The sequence below is a fragment of the Pseudophryne corroboree genome, chromosome 2, assembly GCF_028390025.1.
Source record: "Pseudophryne corroboree isolate aPseCor3 chromosome 2, aPseCor3.hap2, whole genome shotgun sequence".
In the NCBI taxonomy this organism is placed as follows: domain Eukaryota; kingdom Metazoa; phylum Chordata; class Amphibia; order Anura; family Myobatrachidae; genus Pseudophryne; species Pseudophryne corroboree.
In genome coordinates, this window is record NC_086445.1 from 82,443,421 (window position 1) to 82,466,389 (window position 22,969).

Genomic DNA, 22,969 nt, shown 5'->3' on the forward strand with positions numbered 1-22,969 from the left:
ACTATCACTGATCTACAGTATATTACCTGGTATACTGTGCCCTGATCCCCCGTTATACCCCCTGTAGTAGTCACTGTCACTGCTCTACAGTATATTACCTGGTATACTGTGCCCTGATCCCCCGCTATACCCCCTGTAGTAGTCACTATCACTGATCTACAGTATATTACCTGGTATACTGTGCCCTGATCCCCCGCTATACCCCCTGTAGTAGTCACTATCACTGATCTACAGTATATTACCTGGCATACTCTGCCCTGATACCACGTTATACCCCTTGTAGTATCTAGTCACTATCACTGATCTACAGTATATTACCTGGTATACTGTGCCCTGATCCCCCGCTATACCCCCTGTAGTAGTCACTATCACTGATCTACAGTATATTACCCGGTATACTGTGCCCTGATCCCCCGCTATACCCCCTGTAGTAGTCACTGTCACTGATCTACAGTATATTACCTGGTATACTGTGCCCTGATCCCCCGCTATACCCCCTGTAGTAGTCACTATCACTGCTCTACAGTATATTACCTGGTATACTGTGCCCTGATCCCCCGCTATACCCCCTGTAGTAGTCACTATCACTGATCTACAGTATATTACCCGGTATACTGTGCCCTGATCCCCCGCTATACCCCCTGTAGTAGTCACTATCACTGCTCTACAGTATATTACCTGGTATACTGTGCCCTGATCCCCCGCTATACCCCCTGTAGTAGTCACTATCACTGCTCTACAGTATATTACCTGGTATACTGTGCCCTGATCCCCCGCTATACCCCCTGTAGTAGTCACTGTCACTGATCTACAGTATATTACCTGGTATACTGTGCCCTGATCCCCCGCTATACCCCCTGTAGTAGTCACTATCACTGCTCTACAGTATATTACCTGGTATACTGTGCCCTGATCCCCCGCTATACCCCCTGTAGTAGTCACTATCACTGATCTACAGTATATTACCTGGTATACTGTGCACTGATCCCCCGCTATACCCCCTGTAGTAGTCACTATCACTGACCTACAGTATATTACCTGGTATACTGTGCCCTGATACCCCGCTATACCCCCTGTAGTAGTCACTGTCACTGATCTACAGTATATTACCTGGTATACTGTGCCCTGATCCCCCGCTATACCCCCTGTAGTAGTCACTATCACTGATCTACAGTATATTACCTGGTATACTGTGCCCTGATACCCCGCTATACCCCCTGTAGTAGTCACTGTCACTGCTCTACAGTATATTACCTGGTATACTGTGCCCTGATACCCCGCTATACCCCCTGTAGTAGTCACTGTCACTGATCTACAGTATATTACCTGGTATACTGTGCCCTGATACCCCGCTATACCCCCTGTAGTAGTCACTATCACTGATCTACAGTATATTACCTGGTATACTGTGCCCTGATACCCCGTTATACCCCCTGTAGTAGTCACTATCACTGATCTACAGTATATTACCCGGTATACTGTACCCTGATCCCCCGCTATACCCCCTGTAGTAGTCACTATCACTGATCTACAGTATATTACCTGGTATACTGTGCCCTGATCCCCCGCTATACCCCCTGTAGTAGTCACTATCACTGCTCTACAGTATATTACCTGGTATACTGTGCCCTGATACCCCGCTATACCCCCTGTAGTAGTCACTGTCACTGATCTACAATATATTACCTGGTATGCTGTGCCCTGATCCCCCGCTATACCCCCTGTAGTAGTCACTATCACTGATCTACAGTATATTACCTGGTATACTGTGCCCTGATACCCCGCTATACCCCCTGTAGTAGTCACTATCACTGATCTACAGTATATTACCTGGTATACTGTGCCCTGATACCCCGTTATACCCCCTGTAGTAGTCACTATCACTGATCTACAGTATATTACCTGGTATACTGTGCCCTGATCCCCCGTTATACCCCCTGTAGTAGTCACTATCACTGATCTACAGTATATTACCCGGTATACTGTGCCCTGATCCCCCGCTATACCCCCTGTAGTAGTCACTATCACTGATCTACAGTATATTACCCGGTATACTGTACCCTGATACCCCGTTATACCCCCTGTAGTAGTCACTGTCACTGATCTACAGTATATTACCTGGTATACTGTGCCCTGATACCCCGCTATACCCCCTGTATTAGTCACTGTCACTGCTCTACAGTATATTACCCGGTATACTGTGCCCTGATCCCCCGCTATACCCCCTGTAGTAGTCACTATCACTGATCTACAGTATATTACCTGGTATACTGTGCCCTGATACCCCGTTATACCCCCTGTAGTAGTCACTATCACTGATCTACAGTATATTACCTGGTATACTGTGCCCTGATACCCCGCTATACCCCCTGTAGTAGTCACTATCACTGATCTACAGTATATTACCTGGTATACTGTGCCCTGATCCCCGGCTATACCCCCTGTAGTAGTCACTATCACTGATCTACAGTATATTACCTGGTATACTGTGTCCTGATCCCCCGCTATACCCCCTGTAGTAGTCACTATCACTGATCTACAGTATATTACCCGGTATACTGTGCCCTGATACCCCGTTATACCCCCTGTAGTAGTCACTAGAGATGAGCGGGTTCGGTTTCTCTGAATCCGAACCCGCACGAACTTCATGTTTTTTTTCACGGGTCCGAGCGACTCGGATCTTCCCGCCTTGCTCGGTTAACCCGAGCGCGCCCGAACGTCATCATGACGCTGTCGGATTCTCGCGAGGCTCGGATTCTATCGCGAGACTCGGATTCTATATAAGGAGCCGCGCGTCGCCGCCATTTTCACACGTGCATTGAGATTGATAGGGAGAGGACGTGGCTGGCGTCCTCTCCATTTAGATTAGGAGAGAGAGAGAGAGATGGACCTGAGGCTGATACTGTAGAAGAGAGTGCAGAGTTTAGTGACTGACCACAGTGACCACCAGCAGTGCAGTTGTTTTATTTAATATATCCGTTCTCTGCCTGAAAAAAACGGTACACACAGTGACTCAGTCACATACCATATCTGTGTGCACTGCTCAGCCCAGTGTGCTGCATGCCTGCATCATCTATGTATATATTATATATCTGACTGTGCTCAGCTCACACAGCTTATAATTGTGGGGGAGACTGGGGAGCACTGCAGTGCCAGTTATAGGTTATAGCAGGAGCCAGGAGTACATATTATATTAAAATTAAACAGTGCACACTTTTGCTGCAGGAGTGCCACTGCCAGTGTGACTGACCAGTGACCTGACCACACTGACCACCAGTATAGTTAGTAGTATACTATATTGTGATTGCCTGAAAAAGTTAAACACTCGTCGTGTGACTTCACTTGTGTGGTGTTTTTTTTTTAATTCTATAAAAAACTCATTCTGCTGACAGACAGTGTCCAGCAGGTCCGTCATTATATAATATATATACCTGTCCGGCTGCAGTAGTGATATATATATATTTTTTATATCATTATTTATCATCCAGTCGCAGCAGACACAGTACGGTAGTTCACGGCTGTAGCTACCTCTGTGTCGGCACTCGGCAGTCCATCCATAATTGTATACCACCTACCCGTGGTTTTTTTTTCTTTCTTCTTTATACATACATACTACTACATCTCTTTATCAACCAGTCTATATTAGCAGCAGACACAGTACAGTACGGTAGTTCACGGCTGTGGCTACCTCTGTGTCGGCACTCGGCAGTCCGTCCATAATTGTATACCACCTAACCGTGGTTTTTTTTTCTTTCTTCTTTATACATACATACTACGACATCTCTTTATCAACCAGTCTATATTAGCAGCAGACACAGTACAGTACGGTAGTTCACGGCTGTGGCTACCTCTGTGTCGGCACTCGGCAGTCCGTCCATAATTGTATACCACCTAACCGTGGTTTTTTTTTCTTTCTTCTTCATACATACATACTACGACATCTCTTTATCAACCAGTCTATATTAGCAGCAGACACAGTACAGTACGGTAGTTCACGGCTGTGGCTACCTCTGTGTCGGCACTCGGCAGTCCGTCCATAATTGTATACCACCTAACCGTGGTTTTTTTTCTTTCTTCTTTATACATACATACTACGACATCTCTTTATCAACCAGTCTATATTAGCAGCAGACACAGTACCGTACGGTAGTTCACGGCTGTGGCTACCTCTGTGTCGGCACTCGGCAGTCCGTCCATAATTGTATACCACCTAACCGTGGTTTTTTTTTCTTTCTTCTTCATACATACATACTACGACATCTCTTTATCAACCAGTCTATATTAGCAGCAGACACAGTACAGTACGGTAGTTCACGGCTGTGGCTACCTCTGTGTCGGCACTCGGCAGTCCGTCCATAATTGTATACCACCTACCCGTGGTTTTTCTTTCTTTCTTCTTTATACATACATACTACTACATCTCTTTATCAACCAGTCTATATTAGCAGCAGACACAGTACAGTACGGTAGTTCACGGCTGTGGCTACCTCTGTGTCGGCACTCGGCAGTCCGTCCATAATTGTTTACCACCTACCCGTGGTTTTTTTTTCTTTCTTCTTCATACATACATACTACGACATCTCTTTATCAACCAGTCTATATTAGCAGCAGACACAGTACAGTACGGTAGTTCACGGCTGTGGCTACCTCTGTGTCGGCACTCGGCAGTCCGTCCATAATTGTATACCACCTAACCGTGGTTTTTTTTTCTTTCTTCTTCATACATACATACTACGACATCTCTTTATCAACCAGTCTATATTAGCAGCAGACACAGTACGGTAGTTCACGGCTGTAGCTACCTCTGTGTCGGCACTCGGCAGTCCGTCCATAATTGTATACTAGTATCCATCCATCTCCATTGTTTACCTGAGGTGCCTTTTAGTTGTGCCTATTAAAATATGGAGAACAAAAATGTTGAGGTTCCAAAATTAGGGAAAGATCAAGATCCACTTCCACCTCGTGCTGAAGCTGCTGCCACTAGTCATGGCCGAGACGATGAAATGCCAGCAACGTCGTCTGCCAAGGCCGATGCCCAATGTCATAGTACAGAGCATGTCAAATCCAAAACACCAAATATCAGTAAAAAAAGGACTCCAAAACCTAAAATAAAATTGTCGGAGGAGAAGCGTAAACTTGCCAATATGCCATTTACCACACGGAGTGGCAAGGAACGGCTGAGGCCCTGGCCTATGTTCATGGCTAGTGGTTCAGCTTCACATGAGGATGGAGGCACTCAGCCTCTCGCTAGAAAAATGAAAAGACTCAAGCTGGCAAAAGCAGTAGCACCGCAAAGAACTGTGCGTTCTTCGAAATCCCAAATCCACAAGGAGAGTCAAATTGTGTCGGTTGCGATGCCTGACCTTCCCAACACTGGACGTGAAGAGCATGCGCCTTCCACCATTTGCACGCCCCCTGCAAGTGCTGGAAGGAGCACCCGCAGTCCAGTTCCTGATAGTCAGATTGAAGATGTCAGTGTTGAAGTACACCAGGATGAGGAGGATATGGGTGTTGCTGGCGCTGGGGAGGAAATTGACCAGGAGGATTCTGATGGTGAGGTGGTTTGTTTAAGTCAGGCACCCGGGGAGACACCTGTTGTCCGTGGGAGGAATATGGCCGTTGACATGCCTGGTGAAAATACCAAAAAAATCAGCTCTTCGGTGTGGAACTATTTCAACAGAAATGCGGACAACAGGTGTCAAGCCGTGTGTTCCCTTTGTCAAGCTGTAATAAGTAGGGGTAAGGACGTTAACCACCTCGGAACATCCTCCCTTATACGTCACCTGCAGCGCATTCATAATAAGTCAGTGACAAGTTCAAAAACTTTGGGTGACAGCGGAAGCAGTCCACTGACCAGTAAATCCCTTCCTCTTGTAACCAAGCTCACGCAAACCACCCCACCAACTCCCTCAGTGTCAATTTCCTCCTTCCCCAGGAATGCCAATAGTCCTGCAGGCAATGTCACTGGCAATTCTGACGAGTCCTCTCCTGCCTGGGATTCCTCCGATGCATCCTTGCGTGTAACGCCTACTGCTGCTGGCGCTGCTGTTGTTGCTGCTGGGAGTCGATGGTCATCCCAGAGGGGAAGTCGTAAGACCACTTTTACTACTTCCACCAAGCAATTGACTGTCCAACAGTCCTTTGCGAGGAAGATGAAATATCACAGCAGTCATCCTACTGCAAAGCGGATAACTGAGGCCTTGGCATCCTGGGTGGTGAGAACCGTGGTTCCGGTATCCATCATTACTGCAGAGCCAACTAGAGACTTGTTGGAGGTACTGTGTCCCCGGTACCAAATACCATCTAGGTTCCATTTCTCTAGGCAGGCGATACCGAAAATTTACACAGACCTCAGAAAAAGAGTCACCAGTGTCCTAAAAAATGCAGCTGTACCCAATGTCCACTTAACCACGGACATGTGGACAAGTGGAGCAGGGCAGGGTCAGGACTATATGACTGTGACAGCCCACTGGGTAGATGTATGGACTCCCGCCGCAAGAACAGCAGCGGCGGCACCAGTAGCAGCATCTCGCAAACGCCAACTCTTTCCTAGGCAGGCTACGCTTTGTATCACCGGTTTCCAGAATACGCACACAGCTGAAAACCTCTTACGGCAACTGAGGAAGATCATCGCGGAATGGCTTACCCCAATTGGACTCTCCTGTGGATTTGTGGCATCGGACAACGCCAGCAATATTGTGTGTGCATTAAATATGGGCAAATTCCAGCACGTCCCATGTTTTGCACATACCTTGAATTTGGTGGTGCAGAATTATTTAAAAAACGACAGGGGCGTGCAAGAGATGCTGTCGGTGGCCAGAAAAATTGCGGGACACTTTCGGCGTACAGGCACCACGTACAGAAGACTGGAGCACCACCAAAAACTACTGAACCTGCCCTGCCATCATCTGAAGCAAGAAGTGGTAACGAGGTGGAATTCAACCCTCTATATGTTTCAGAGGTTGGAGGAGCAGCAAAAGGCCATTCAAGCCTATACAATTGAGCACGATATAGGAGGTGGAATGCACCTGTCTCAAGCGCAGTGGAGAATGATTTCAACGTTGTGCAAGGTTCTGATGCCCTTTGAACTTGCCACACGTGAAGTCAGTTCAGACACTGCCAGCCTGAGTCAGGTCATTCCCCTCATCAGGCTTTTGCAGAAGAAGCTGGAGACATTGAAGGAGGAGCTAACACGGAGCGATTCCGTTTGGCATGTGGGACTTGTGGATGGAGCCCTTAATTCGCTTAACAAGGATTCACGGGTGGTCAATCTGTTGAAATCAGAGCACTACATTTTGGCCACCGTGCTCGATCCTAGAATTAAAGCCTACCTTGGATCTCTCTTTCCGGCAGACACAAGTCTGCTGGGGTTGAAAGACCTGCTGGTGAGAAAATTGTCAAGTCAAGCGGAACGCGACCTGTCAACATCTCCTCCTTCACATTCTCCCGCAACTGGGGGTGCGAGGAAAAGGCTCAGAATTCCGAGCCCACCCGCTGGCGGTGATGCAGGGCAGTCTGGAGCGACTGCTGATGCTGACATCTGGTCCGGACTGAAGGACCTGACAACGATTACGGACATGTCGTCTACTGTCACTGCATATGATTCTCTCACCATTGAAAGAATGGTGGAGGATTATATGAGTGACCGCATCCAAGTAGGCACGTCACACAGTCCATACTTATACTGGCAGGAAAAAGAGGCAATTTGGAGGCCATTGCACAAACTGGCTTTATTCTACCTAAGTTGCCCTCCCACAAGTGTGTACTCCGAAAGAGTGTTTAGTGCCGCCGCTCACCTTGTCAGCAATCGGCGTACGAGGTTACATCCAGAAAATGTGGAGAAGATGATGTTCATTAAAATGAATTATAATCAATTCCTCCGCGGAGACATTGACCAGCAGCAATTGCCTCCACAAAGTACACAGGGAGCTGAGATGGTGGATTCCAGTGGGGACGAATTGATAATCTGTGAGGAGGGGGATGTACACGGTGATATATCGGAGGGTGATGATGAGGTGGACATCTTGCCTCTGTAGAGCCAGTTTGTGCAAGGAGAGATTAATTGCTTCTTTTTTGGGGGGGGTCCAAACCAACCCGTCATATCAGTCACAGTCGTGTGGCAGACCCTGTCACTGAAATGATGGGTTGGTTAAAGTGTGCATGTCCTGTTTTGTTTATACAACATAAGGGTGGGTGGGAGGGCCCAAGGACAATTCCATCTTGCACCTCTTTTTTCTTTTATTTTTCTTTGCGTCATGTGCTGTTTGGGGAGGGTTTTTTGGAAGGGACATCCTGCGTGACACTGCAGTGCCACTCCTAAATGGGCCCGGTGTTTGTGTCGGCCACTAGGGTCGCTAATCTTACTCACACAGTCAGCTACCTCATTGCGCCTCTTTTTTTCTTTGCGTCATGTGCTGATTGGGGAGGGTTTTTTGGAAGGGACATCCTGCGTGACACTGCAGTGCCACTCCTAAATGGGCCCGGTGTTTGTGTCGGCCACTAGGGTCGCTTATCTTACTCACACAGTCAGCTACCTCATTGCGCCTCTTTTTTTCTTTGCGTCATGTGCTGATTGGGGAGGGTTTTTTGGAAGGGACATCCTGCGTGACACTGCAGTGCCACTCCTAGATGGGCCAGGTGTTTGTGTCGGCCACTAGTGTCGCTTAGCTTAGTCATCCAGCGACCTTGGTGCAAATTTTAGGACTAAAAATAATATTGTGAGGTGTGAGGTATTCAGAATAGACTGAAAATGAGTGGAAATTATGGTTTTTGAGGTTAATAATAATATGGGATCAAAATGACCCCCAAATTCTATGATTTAAGCTGTTTTTTAGTGTTTTTTTAAAAAAACACCCGAATCCAAAACACACCCGAATCCGACAAAAAAAATTCGGTGAGGTTTTGCCAAAACGCGGTCGAACCCAAAACACGGCCGCGGAACCGAACCCAAAACCAAAACACAAAACCCGAAAAATTTCAGGCGCTCATCTCTAGTAGTCACTATCACTGCTCTACAGTATATTACCTGGTATACTGTGCCCTGATCCCCCGCTTTACCCCCTGTAGTAGTCACTATCACTGATCTACAGTATATTACCCGGTATACTGTGCCCTGATACCCCGCTATACCCCCTGTAGTAGTCACTGTCACTGATATACAGTATATTACCTGGTATACTGTGCACTGATACCCCGTTATACCCCCTGTGCCCGGTATAGTAGTCACTGTCACTGCACTACACTATCAACCCAGTATTGTATATTACCAAGTATAGTATGCACTGAGCCCCCATTATACCCCTTGTGCCCAGTGTAGTAGTCACGATCTCTGCAGTATGGTATATTATCTAGTATAGTGTGCCCTGAGCTACGGGCCCGATTCAGACCTAATCCCTGTTGTGCGAATTCCCACAGCGGCTGATTATCGAATGACTGCACATGTGTATTTATTTATTTATTATTTATTACCAGTTATTTATATAGCGCACTCATATTCCGCAGTGCTTTACAGACTATTTGCCTATTCACATTGGTCCCTGCCCCAGTGGAGCTTACAATCTATATTCCCTACCACCTGTACACGCGCACACATTCACACTAGGGTTAATTTGTGTTGGGATCCAATTGACCTATCAGTATATTTTTGGATTGTGGCAGTGCCAGATTAAGATCCACATGGGCCTGGAGATGAAATTTATGAAAGGCCTATTTTATGCCGCAGGGGATGCGAAAACGCTGAGGGAGTGTGACTAGTAATGTGGGGGGGGGGGGGGGGGGGGGGGGGGGGGGGGGTTGATGTCAGGGTGTGGTTGGTCTGCACAGGGGATGTGTGACTAGCGCCTTCATTGAAGAACCTCATGTGAGAATCTACAAATGAACAAAGGGAAACATCTCTTGTTAACATGACCATAATATGAATAATAAAAAGACTGTACCTTTTTCATAATAGCTATACTGAAAAGGTAAATAAGGAGTGGTGGATAGAGGGGGTGGGGTTGAAGAGAAAGTGTCTCCTGGACAGGGCAGAACAGGGGGAAGACCTAGGTGACCCAGCATATAGTAGTATGTGTGTGTATATAACATACACAGATACATACGTCATTCGGAGTTGACCGCTCGCTGCCAATTTTCGCAGCATAGCGATCAGGCTAATATCCGGCTTTTCTGCGCATGCGTATGAGCCGCAGGGTGCACGCGCTAAGTACTTTCACGCAAAACTATGCAATTTTACACAGGGCCGAGCAACGTTTTTTCAGTCGCACTGCTGATCGGTGAGTGATTGACAGGAAAGGGGTGTTTCTGGGAGTGTGCTAAAAAACGCAGGCGTGTCAGGTAAAAACGCAGGCGTGCCTGGGGAAACAGGGGAGTGGCTGGCCGAACGCAGGGCGTGTTTGTGACGTCAGACCAGGAACCAAACAGTCTGCAGTGATCGCAATCTAGGAGTAGGTCCAGGGCCGTCTTTCCGTATGGGCTCAATGGGCTCTTGCTCAAGGGCCCCAGGGAATAAGGGCCCTAGGCTGATAGCTGAGGGTCCCCTCTTTCCAGGGGTACCAGATTTTTGAAAATCGGGCCAGGGGAACCAGAGATATCCGACTTCAAAGCAGTGGTCTCCATCCAAGCCTGTTAATTGCTCTACCCAGCCAGATATCTCAGATTCTGTTTGACTTACAGTTTTTCTGACGGTATACTCCAAAAGCTGGGACTCTCCCCTTTTGGTGAACACTGGCAGCTTGTCTCTACTATGCCCAGAACCAGAGATATCAGCCTTCCAGCAGCTGGTCCCTGCTCCAGCTCAACACGCCTGGTATACAGTTTTATATTTTCGTTGGTGGATTGCTCTGGGTCCTGAACTCTGATCCCCAAGTCCCAGTACCTCCTGAAAGGTGGGACTCTCTATGTTTTTATCACATTGAAAGCTAAGAAATCTATTTCCAGGTACTGGAGATATCTGCAGTCAAGCAAGCTGTCCTCCCACCAGAAAATAATGAATATTAAGCCAACTCCACTATCCACCCCTCCCCTGCACATTAAAAACCCCCTACCACCCTGGAAGTTATGTACCAGGGCCCCTTCATTCAGCCCAATGCCACCTTCTACAGTTTAGTGTTCTCACTTCTGACCCATCTGTGCAGTAAAGAATTAATTAACAGAAATCACTGCTCCAGGTCCTACAGTACATGCTGAGCGACAGATAGAACACCCCCTGCCGCCCACGGGACATCAAAGCTGCCGCTGATAGCACCCCCAACCCCTACCGCTGGAGGATAGGTAGGGGCCCCAGTGCATTGTTGTGCCCAGGGGCCCACACTGCTGTTAAGATGGCCCTGAGTAGGTCTGGAGTTACTCAGAAACTGCAGGGAAATATTTACGAGCAGTTCTGCTAATCTTTCGTTCGCAATTCTGCTAAGTGAAGATAACTCCCAGAGGGCGGCGGCCCTAGCATGTGCAATGCTGCTAAAAGCAGCTAGCGAGCGAACAACTCGGAATGAGGGCCATAGTTAGATAGATAGATAGATAGATAGATAGATAGATAGGAGATTCAAACCCGAATTGCTCATCTCTAATACATAGCTAAGGTAAAATATATTGGGGGTTCCTGGGCAGTGACTGGGGGATGCACCCTCTTATGGAGAGGTTATAGCAATGTCACTGAAGTGGTAGCGGAATCAGATGATTAATCGCTAATATTGGAGGCCGTAGTCTGATAGAGGTCTGCACCTAGCATGGGGCAGGTGCAGGTTTTGAAAGATGCACCAAGAGAAATTACAGTGTCTAAAGAAGCTGAAAGTGGACATGTCACTGCTTGCATATTTACACGCATGGCTTTACACCAGGGATGGGCTTGTACCAATATTAGCATAAAGTCGCACACGCTACAGCAGCAAAAGATGCACACACGGACGTGCCCGAGTCCAACTTGGAAGCGCTTTGGCTTTTATTGAGGGGGGTTGGCAATACACAAAAAAGGGCCCACAAACAGTATATAAAATACGACAGGCAGCACACTCGCTTTGCTCCCTTTCCCCCCCAAACGAACAGTATTTACTATACACAAGTATTTTCTATATCCAGCCCTTACATGTACTGTGGGGTAGTAAGATCCCGGCAGCCATCCGCTGCCATTGGCTAGAGGTGGATGCCTTTTCTCCTACTCCTTGCGCTGGTGATGCCATGGCTGTGCCGAACTCTCGCACAGATGACACCTGACGCCTCTGCAGCAGCTGACTTACCGCCAGCTATTGGGGGGTGGGGTGGAGACGTGGCAGAAACCTATTAGCAGTAGCGCAGAGCAGCATGCTAGGATAAGCTGCAGTGCGTCTTGGGGTGGAAGAGGTTGGCCGCAGTCACAGCCAGGCTGTGATTACCTGTACGTAGAGCGCAACTCCCGAGACCCACTTGTTTTATAAAATCGAGTTCTCGATCCTAATTTCAGTGTAAAATACACTCTTAAATAAATACATCTATATGTATGAAAAGTTATTTAAAGCAATATGCACTCCTCCCACAGTCTCATCAGTGGGATGCTACCTATAATGTCACAAACGGGGGAGGTATTCATGTGACCGGCGGTCAGCAGACAGACGGTCACATGACCTCCCCCAAAATCCCACCTCCCTCACTATCCCGATGGTTGGCATGCCGACCAACAGGTGCTATTTCTACTCGTGGGTGTCCACGACACCCATAGAGGGGGAATAGAGCCCGTGGTGACCACCGAGCCCGCAGCGTGGCGAGCCCGTAAGGGGCTTGCTGCACTCGCCCCTCCCTACCGGGATCCCGGAGTCGGTATGCTGACCTGCGAGTAGGAGACCATCAGTCAGCCATACCACACAACACAAATGGTATCACCACGTTTTAACACCATGAGAAATCTCCAGTTATGAGAAAACAGCGGACTTTCATATTTATACCACTGAGCTGGTTGTCAATCTCAAGACACATTGGCATCCAACAGGAATATACAAACAAAAACATTGGTCTCAAAGGGTGAAATAAAACACCCTAGACCCCAAAGGAGAGGGGGGAAGGGGGGACTTAATGGCCCCAATAGGAAAACACATTGGCCCCGTACTCACTCCCACCACGATCTGTGCTCTATCACACTGACGCACTCCCTGTCCCCGCTGTCTGCCCTCTATCACACTGACACACTCCCTCCCCCCCCTGCAGCCTACACTATCACACTGACACACTCCCTGCCCCTGCTGCCTACGCTCTATTACACTCACACACTCCCTCCCCCCTGTGATCTATCACACTGACACACTCCCTGCCTCCACTGCCCACACAGAGCGTCACACTGACACACTCCATCCCACCACGGACCGCTCTCTATCACACTGACACACTCCCTCCCCCCCCCCACGGCCCGCGCTCTATCACACTGACACACTCCCTCCCACGCGGCCCGCTCTCTCACACTGACACACTCCCTGCCCCTGCTGCCTGTGCTCTATTACACTCACACACTGCCCCTACCGCGGCCAGCACTCTATCACACTCCCTCCCCCAGCAGCACGCTCTTTATCACACTCACACTCTTCTTGCCCCAGCGGCCTGCGCTCTATCACACTCAAACACTCCCTGCCACCATGCAGTGTCACACTCACATACTTTCTCACCCTTGCTCTATATTAAACTCTACCCCCTGCAGAAGCTCACACACACACTCACTCACAATCACCTCTACTCACTCGGTCTTCAGTGCAGTCACTGTCTCACTGACTGGGCCGGACATGGATGTACAGCAGCTTCTCTCCCTCTCAACAGCAGCAGCAACAGCCATGTTAGCAGCAGGCAGCCTGGGTCCCGTGTAGCTCCGCCCCCTGGGTCCCATGTAGCCCCGCCTCCTGCTGGGGCCCGCCACTGTCCAGGGGCCCAAAGCATGTAATGAGTCAAACTGACTCATTACATGCCGCTATGTGCTGCGGGCAAACGCTCCCCACAGCACACAGCCGCCCGGAGAGGAGCACAGCGGACACGAGGGGAAGGAGGAGGAGGGAGGTGGAGGAGGGAGCCGCAGCAGTGCTGTTTTATTGGTTGAGGCGCTGCTGCTGACCCTCTGCTTCACTATAGGCTGTCTTCCGCCGCTGTGAAGCGCATCCTAGCATTCACAGCGGCGGCGGAGAACAGCCTATGGTGAAGGACTGGGACAGCAGCAGCAGCAGCGCCTCCACCAGTAACACAGCACTGTTGCAGCTCCCTCCTCCACCTGCCTCCTCCTCCTTCTCTCCTGACCGGGAATCGTGATCTCTGCCAGAAGATGCACCGAGGAGAAAGTAAGTATAATTCTTTCTTTCTTTCTTTCTTTCTTTCTTTCTTTCTTTCTTTCTTTCTTTCTTTCTTTCTTTCTTTCTTTCTTTCTTTCTTTCTTTCTTTCTTTCTTTCTTCATGTGTAAAAAGGGCACGCTGTCTGCCATAATGTGTAAAAAGGGCACGCTGTCTGCCGTAATGTATAAAAAGGGCACGCTGTCTGCCGTTATGTGCAAAAAGGGCACGCTGTCTGCCGTTATGTGTAACAAGGGCACGCTGTCTGCCGTAATGTGTAAAAAGGGCACGCTGTCTGACGTTATGTGTAAAAAGGCCACGCTGTCTGCCGTTATGTGTAAAAAGGGGACGCTGTCTGCCGTTATGAATAAAAAGGCCACGCTGTCTGCCGTTATGTGTAAAAAGTAGAGATGAGCGGGTTCGGTTTCTCTGAATCCGAACCCGCCCGAACTTCATGTTTTTTTACACGGGTCCGAGCGACTCGGATCTTCCTGCCTTGCTCGGTTAACCCGAGCGCGCCCCGAACGTCATCATCACGCTGTCGGATTCTCGCGAGGCTCGGATTCTATCGCGAGACTCGGATTCTATATAAGGAGCCGCGCGTCGCGGCCATTTTCACACGTGCATTGAGATTGATAGGGAGAGGACGTGGCTGGCGTCCTCTCCGTTTAGAAATTAAAATAGATAGGAGAGTGAGAGTGAGACACTTCATTTACTTACTGGAGCTTAGGAGGAGTTATACTAGTGACTGATGACCAGTGACCTGACCCACCAGTGCAGTTTTATAATTTATTATTATTTAATAATCCGTTCTGTTCTTGTTCTCTGCCTGAAAAAAACGATACACAGTGACTCAGTCACACTCACATACCATATCTGTGCTCAGCCCAGTGTGCTGCATCATCTATGTATAATATTTGACTGTGCTCACACAGCTTAATTGTGGGGGAGACTGGGGAGCAGTTATAGGTTATAGCAGGAGCCAGGAGTACATATTAAACAGTGCACACTTTTGCTGCCAGAGTGCAACTGCCAGTGTGACTGACCACTGACCACTGTGACCAGTGACCTGACCACACTGACCACCAGTATAGTATATTGTGATTGTCTGCCTGAAAAAGTACACTCGTCGTGTGACTTGTGTGGTGTTTTTTTATTCTATAAAAATTAAAAAACTCATTCTGCTGACAGACAGTGTCCAGCAGGTCCCTCATTATATAATATATACCTGTCCGGCTGCAGTAGTGATATATATATATTTTTTATATCATTATTTATCATCCAGTCTATACTAGCAGCAGACACAGTACGGTAGTTCACGGCTGTAGCTACCTCTGTGTCGGCACTCGGCAGTCCATCCATAATTGTATACCACCTACCCGTGGTTTTTTTTTTCTTTCTTCTTTATACATACTACATCTCATTATCATCCAGTCTATATTAGCAGCAGACACAGTACAGTACGGTAGTCCACGGCTGTAGCTACCTCTGTGTCGGCACTCGGCAGTCCATCCATAATTGTATACCACCTACCCGTGGTTTTTTTTTTTCTTTCTTCTTTATACATACTACATCTCATTATCATCCAGTCTATATTAGCAGCAGACACAGTACAGTACGGTAGTCCACGGCTGTAGCTATCTCTGTGTCGGCACTCGGCAGTCCATCCATAATTGTATACCACCTACCCGTGGTTTTTTTTTCTTTCTTCTTTATACATACTACATCTCATTATCAACCAGTCTATATTAGCAGCAGACACAGTACGGTAGTTCACGGCTGTAGCTACCTCTGTGTCGGCACTCGGCAGTCCATCCATAATTGTATACCACCTACCCGTGGTTTTTTTTTCTTTCTTCTTTATACATACTACATCTCATTATCATCCAGTCTATATTAGCAGCAGACACAGTACAGTACGGTAGTCCACGGCTGTAGCTACCTCTGTGTCGGCACTCGGCAGTCCATCCATAATTGTATACCACCTACCCGTGGTTTTTTTTTTCTTTCTTCTTTATACATACTACATCTCATTATCATCCAGTCTATATTAGCAGCAGACACAGTACAGTACAGTAGTCCACGGCTGTAGCTACCTCTGTGTCGGCACTCGGCAAGTCCATCCATAATTGTATACCACCTACCCGTGGTTTTTTTTTCTTTCTTCTTATACATACTACATCTCATTATCATCCAGTCTATATTAGCAGCAGACACAGTACAGTACGGTAGTCCACGGCTGTAGCTACCTCTGTGTCGGCACTCGGCAGTCCATCCATAATTGTATACCACCTACCCGTGGTTTTTTTTTTCTTTCTTCTTTATACATACTACATCTCATTATCAACCAGTCTATATTAGCAGCAGACACAGTACGGTAGTTCACGGCTGTAGCTACCTCTGTGTCGGCACTCGGCAGTCCATCCATAATTGTATACCACCTACCCGTGGTTTTTTTTTCTTTCTTATTTATACATACTACATCTCATTATCATCTATTCTATATTAGCAGCAGACACAGTACAGTACGGTAGTCCCACGGCTGTAGCTACCTCTGTGTCGGCACTCGGCAGTCCATCCATAATTGTATACCACCTACCCGTGGTTTTTTTTTTCTTTCTTCTTTATACATACTACATCTCATTATCATCCAGTCTATATTAGCAGCAGACACAGTACAGTACGGTAGTCCACGGCTGTAGCTACCTCTGTGTCGGCACTCGGCAGTCCATCCATAATTGTATACCACCTACCCGTGGTTTTTTTTTCTTTCTTCTTTATACATACTACATCTCATTATCAACCAGTCTATATTAGCAGCAGACACAGTACGGTAGTTCACGGCTGTAGCTACCTCTGTGTCGGCACTCGGCAGTCCATCCATAATTGTATACTAGTATCCATCCATCTCCATTGTTTACCTGAGGTGCCTTTTAGTTGTGCCTATTAAAATATGGAGAACAAAAATGTTGAGGTTCCAAAATTAGGGAAAGATCAAGATCCACTTCCACCTCGTGCTGAAGCTGCTGCCACTAGTCATGGCCGAGACGATGAAATGCCAGCAACGTCGTCTGCCAAGGCCGATGCCCAATGTCATAGTACAGAGCATGTCAAATCCAAAACACCAAATATCAGTAAAAAAAGGACTCCAAAACCTAAAATAAAATTGTCGGAGGAGAAGCGTAAACTTGCCAATATGCCATTTACCACACGGAGTGGCAAGGAACGGCTGAGGCCCTGGCCTATGTTCATGGCTAGTGGTTCAGCTTCACATGAGGATGGAAGCACTCAGCCTCTCGCTAGAAAAATGAAAAGACTCAAGCTGGCAAAAGCACCGCAAAGAACTGTGCGTTCTTCGAAATCCCAAATCCACAAGGAGAGTCCAATTGTGTCGGTTGCGATGCCTGACCTTCCCAACACTGGACGTGAAGAGCATGCGCCTTCCACCATTTGCACGCCCCCTGCAAGTGCTGGAAGGAGCACCCGCAGTCCAGTTCCTGATAGTCAGATTGAAGATGTCAGTGTTGAAGTACACCAGGATGAGGAGGATATGGGTGTTGCTGGCGCTGGGGAGGAAATTGACCAGGAGGATTCTGATGGTGAGGTGGTTTGTTTAAGTCAGGCACCCGGGGAGACACCTGTTGTCCGTGGGAGGAATATGGCCGTTGACATGCCTGGTGAAAATACCAAAAAAATCAGCTCTTCAGTGTGGAGGTATTTCAACAGAAAAGCGGACAACAGGTGTCAAGCCGTGTGTTGCCTTTGTCAAGCTGTAATAAGTAGGGGTAAGGACGTTAACCACCTCGGAACATCCTCCCTTATACGTCACCTGCAGCGCATTCATAATAAGTCAGTGACAAGTTCAAAAACTTTGGGCGACAGCGGAAGCAGTCCACTGACCAGTAAATCCCTTCCTCTTGTAACCAAGCTCACGCAAACCACCCCACCAACTCCCTCAGTGTCAATTTCCTCCTTCCCCAGGAATGCCAATAGTCCTGCAGGCCATGTCACTGGCAATTCTGACGAGTCCTCTCCTGCCTGGGATTCCTCCGATGCATCCTTGCGTGTAACGCCTACTGCTGCTGGCGCTGCTGTTGTTGCTGCTGGGAGTCGATGGTCATCCCAGAGGGGAAGTCGTAAGCCCACTTGTACTACTTCCAGTAAGCAATTGACTGTCCAACAGTCCCTTTGCGAGGAAAGATGAAATATCACAGCAGTCATCCTGCTGCAAAGCGGATAACTGAGGCCTTGACAACTATGTTGGTGTTAGACGTGCGTCCGGTATCCGCCGTTAGTTCACAGGGAACTAGACAATTTATTGAGGCAGTGTGCCCCCGTTACCAAATACCATCTAGGTTCCACTTCTCTAGGCAGGCGATACCGAGAATGTACACGGACGTCAGAAAAAGACTCACCAGTGTCCTAAAAAATGCAGTTGTACCCAATGTCCACTTAACCACGGACATGTGGACAAGTGGAGCAGGGCAGGGTCAGGACTATATGACTGTGACAGCCCACTGGGTAGATGTATGGACTCCCGCCGCAAGAACAGCAGCGGCGGCACCAGTAGCAGCATCTCGCAAACGCCAACTCTTTCCTAGGCAGGCTACGCTTTGTATCACCGCTTTCCAGAATACGCACACAGCTGAAAACCTCTTACGGCAACTGAGGAAGATCATCGCGGAATGGCTTACCCCAATTGGACTCTCCTGTGGATTTGTGGCATCGGACAACGCCAGCAATATTGTGTGTGCATTAAATATGGGCAAATTCCAGCACGTCCCATGTTTTGCACATACCTTGAATTTGGTGGTGCAGAATTTTTTAAAAAACGACAGGGGCGTGCAAGAGATGCTGTCGGTGGCCAGAAGAATTGCGGGACACTTTCGGCGTACAGGCACCACGTACAGAAGACTGGAGCACCACCAAAAACTACTGAACCTGCCCTGCCATCATCTGAAGCAAGAAGTGGTAACGAGGTGGAATTCAACCCTCTATATGCTTCAGAGGTTGGAGGAGCAGCAAAAGGCCATTCAAGCCTATACAATTGAGCACGATATAGGAGGTGGAATGCACCTGTCTCAAGTGCAGTGGAGAATGATTTCAACGTTGTGCAAGGTTCTGATGCCCTTTGAACTTGCCACACGTGAAGTCAGTTCAGACACTGCCAGCCTGAGTCAGGTCATTCCCCTCATCAGGCTTTTGCAGAAGAAGCTGGAGACATTGAAGGAGGAGCTAACACGGAGCGATTCCGCTAGGCATGTGGGACTTGTGGATGGAGCCCTTAATTCGCTTAACAAGGATTCACGGGTGGTCAATCTGTTGAAATCAGAGCACTACATTTTGGCCACCGTGCTCGATCCTAGATTTAAAGCCTACCTTGGATCTCTCTTTCCGGCAGACACAAGTCTGCTGGGGTTGAAAGACCTGCTGGTGAGAAAATTGTCAAGTCAAGCGGAACGCGACCTGTCAACATCTCCTCCTTCACATTCTCCCGCAACTGGGGGTGCGAGGAAAAGGCTCAGAATTCCGAGCCCACCCGCTGGCGGTGATGCAGGGCAGTCTGGAGCGACTGCTGATGCTGACATCTGGTCCGGACTGAAGGACCTGCCAACGATTACGGACATGTCGTCTACTGTCACTGCATATGATTCTCTCACCATTGAAAGAATGGTGGAGGATTATATGAGTGACCGCATCCAAGTAGGCACGTCACACAGTCCGTACTTATACTGGCAGGAAAAAGAGGCAATTAGGCCCTTGCACAAACTGGCTTTATTCTACCTAAGTTGCCCTCCCACAAGTGTGTACTCCGAAAGAGTGTTTAGTGCCGCCGCTCACCTTGTCAGCAATCGGCGTACGAGGTTACATCCAGAAAATGTGGAGAAGATGATGTTCATTAAAATGAATTATAATCAATTCCTCCGTGGAGACATTGACCAGCAGCAATTGCCTCCACAAAGTACACAGGGAGCTGAGATGGTGGATTCCAGTGGGGACGAATTGATAATCTGTGAGGAGGGGGATGTACACGGTGATATATCGGAGGATGATGATGAGGTGGACATCTTGCCTCTGTAGAGCCAGTTTGTGCAAGGAGAGATTAATTGCTTCTTTTTTGGTGGGGGTCCAAACCAACCCGTCATTTCAGTCACAGTCGTGTGGCAGACCCTGTCACTGAAATGATGGGTTGGTTAAAGTGTGCATGTCCTGTTTATACAACATAAGGGTGGGTGGGAGGGCCCAAGGACAATTCCATCTTGCACCTCTTTTTTCTTTAATTTTTCTTTGCGTCATGTGCTGTTTGGGGAGGGTTTTTTGGAAGGGACATCCTGCGTGACACTGCAGTGCCACTCCTAGATGGGCCCGGTGTTTGTGTCGGCCACTAGGGTCGCTTATCTTACTCACACAGCTACCTCATTGCGCCTCTTTTTTTCTTTGCGTCATGTGCTGTTTGGGGAGGGTTTTTTGGAAGGGACATCCTGCGTGACACTGCAGTGCCACTCCTAGATGGGCCCGGTGTTTGTGTCGGCCACTAGGGTCGCTTATCTTACTCACACAGCTACCTCATTGCGCCTCTTTTTTTCTTTGCGTCATGTGCTGTTTGGGAGGGTTTTTTGGAAGGGACATCCTGCGTGACACTGCAGTGCCACTCCTAGATGGGCCCGGCGTTTGTGTCGGCCACTAGGGTCGCTTATCTTACTCACACAGCTACCTCATTGCGCCTCTTTTTTTCTTTGCGTCATGTGCTGTTTGGGAGGGTTTTTTGGAAGGGACATCCTGCGTGACACTGCAGTGACACTCCTAGATGGGCCGGGTGTTTGTGTCGGCCACTAGGGTCGCTTAGCTTAGTCATCCAGCGACCTAGGTGCAAATTTTAGGACTAAAAATAATATTGTGAGGTGTGAGGTATTCAGAATAGACTGAAAATGAGTGTAAATTATGGTTTTTGAGGTTAATAATACTTTGGGATCAAAATGACCCCCAAATTCTATGATTTAAGCTGTTTTTTAGTGTTTTTTGAAAAAAACACCCGAATCCAAAACACACCCGAATCCGACAAAAAAATTTCGGTTAGGTTTTGCCAAAACGCGGTCGAACCCAAAACACGGCCGCGGAACCGAACCCAAAACCAAAACACAAAACCCGAAAAATTTCCGGCGCTCATCTCTAGTAAAAAGGGGACGCTGTCTGCCGTTATGTGTAAAAAGGGGGATGCTGTCTGCCGTTATGTGTAAAAAGGGGGACGCTGTCTGCCTTAATGTGTAAAAAGGGGATGCTGTCTGCCGTTATGTGTAAAAAGGGGGACGCTGTCTGCCGTTATGTGTAAAAAGGGGGACGCTGTCTGCCTTAATGTGTAAAAAGGGGACGCTGTCTGCCGTTATGTGTAAAAAGGGGGACGCTGTCTGCCGTTATGTGTAAAAAGGGGGACGCTGTCTGCCTTAATGTGTAAAAAGGGGATGCTGTCTGCCGTTATGTGTAGTGGTGCTACTGTGCAGCGTAATTTGAATAATGGAGACTACTGTGCACCATTTTATGAATTGGTATTATTTTGTGGCCACACCCCTTCCGAACAAAGCCACGCCCCTATGTATTTTTGCACGCGCCAACGGCGCGCACTGCCCCTGTTTTGCATGCAGGGGTGGGGCTCCGATGCCGTCTCTTGCACACAGTGCTAAAATGTCTAGTTACTGCACTGTTGCTAGGTATCCATTTCTCTGGCCCTGAGCAGGTCCCCCTCACCAGATCCTCTCCAGGGGTGAGGGGGTGGACTTGGATGGGATTGGGAGGGGGGGGGGGGGGCAAAGCATTTTGTCGCACCTGGGCCATACTTGCCTACCCTCCCTCATTCTGCAGGAGACTCCCTGAAATAGTAGCAATCTCCCTCCACTCCCTGAATAGTGCAGCAATCTCCCTGATTGCACCTTACCCCCATTATGCAGCTGTTAAATTCTTGGGGGGGGGGAAGAAATCAGAAATACATACAAATGGGCTCATCAGTGTCATTTCCCTGCATTGGCTATAGGCACAATGATGCCTATGGCTACATGCATTTAAAATAAAGTTTATCATGGACACTTACAGTATATGGAGCCTCTTGTAAAGTACTGTACACAAACAAATTCTGCAAAATATCAGTGTCTTTTCTTCAACAAATAGATCTTACTAACTTTGGAGCTCATTTACATTTACTTATTTAGTCATTTTTATGACACGCCTCTCAGATGTAGCAGTACACGTCCGCGCAGATAGGTGTTACCGTCACAATCTCCCTGAAATACTTTTTCAAAAGTAGGCAAGTATGACCTGGGCCCACCGCTCGCTAGTTCTGCCACTGTGTACATTAAATATACCACTGTAACCTCATGTGGTTCTTAATAGATAACTCCAATCAGTTGTGCTTCTTTATTTCTGCAATGGCCCATCCAGCTGTGTTCGCTCTGTATGTTCCCAGCAACAAATAAAACTAACAGTGATTTAACTTTTTTTTTTTCCCCATATAGGGAAACCTGTTTTAAGGTCACATACATTTGTTAGCTTGTAACATGTGCTTAGAATGCCTGCTGATGTTGCAATCTCTGTTTTGTTGATTAAATGTTTTTTTCCTTATTGTGGCAAATGCATAGGAAGAGCTTGTGACTTTGTAGGACCAGATTATTATTTCAGATTTTATTTTCCTTCCCCTATACCAATGATTGCC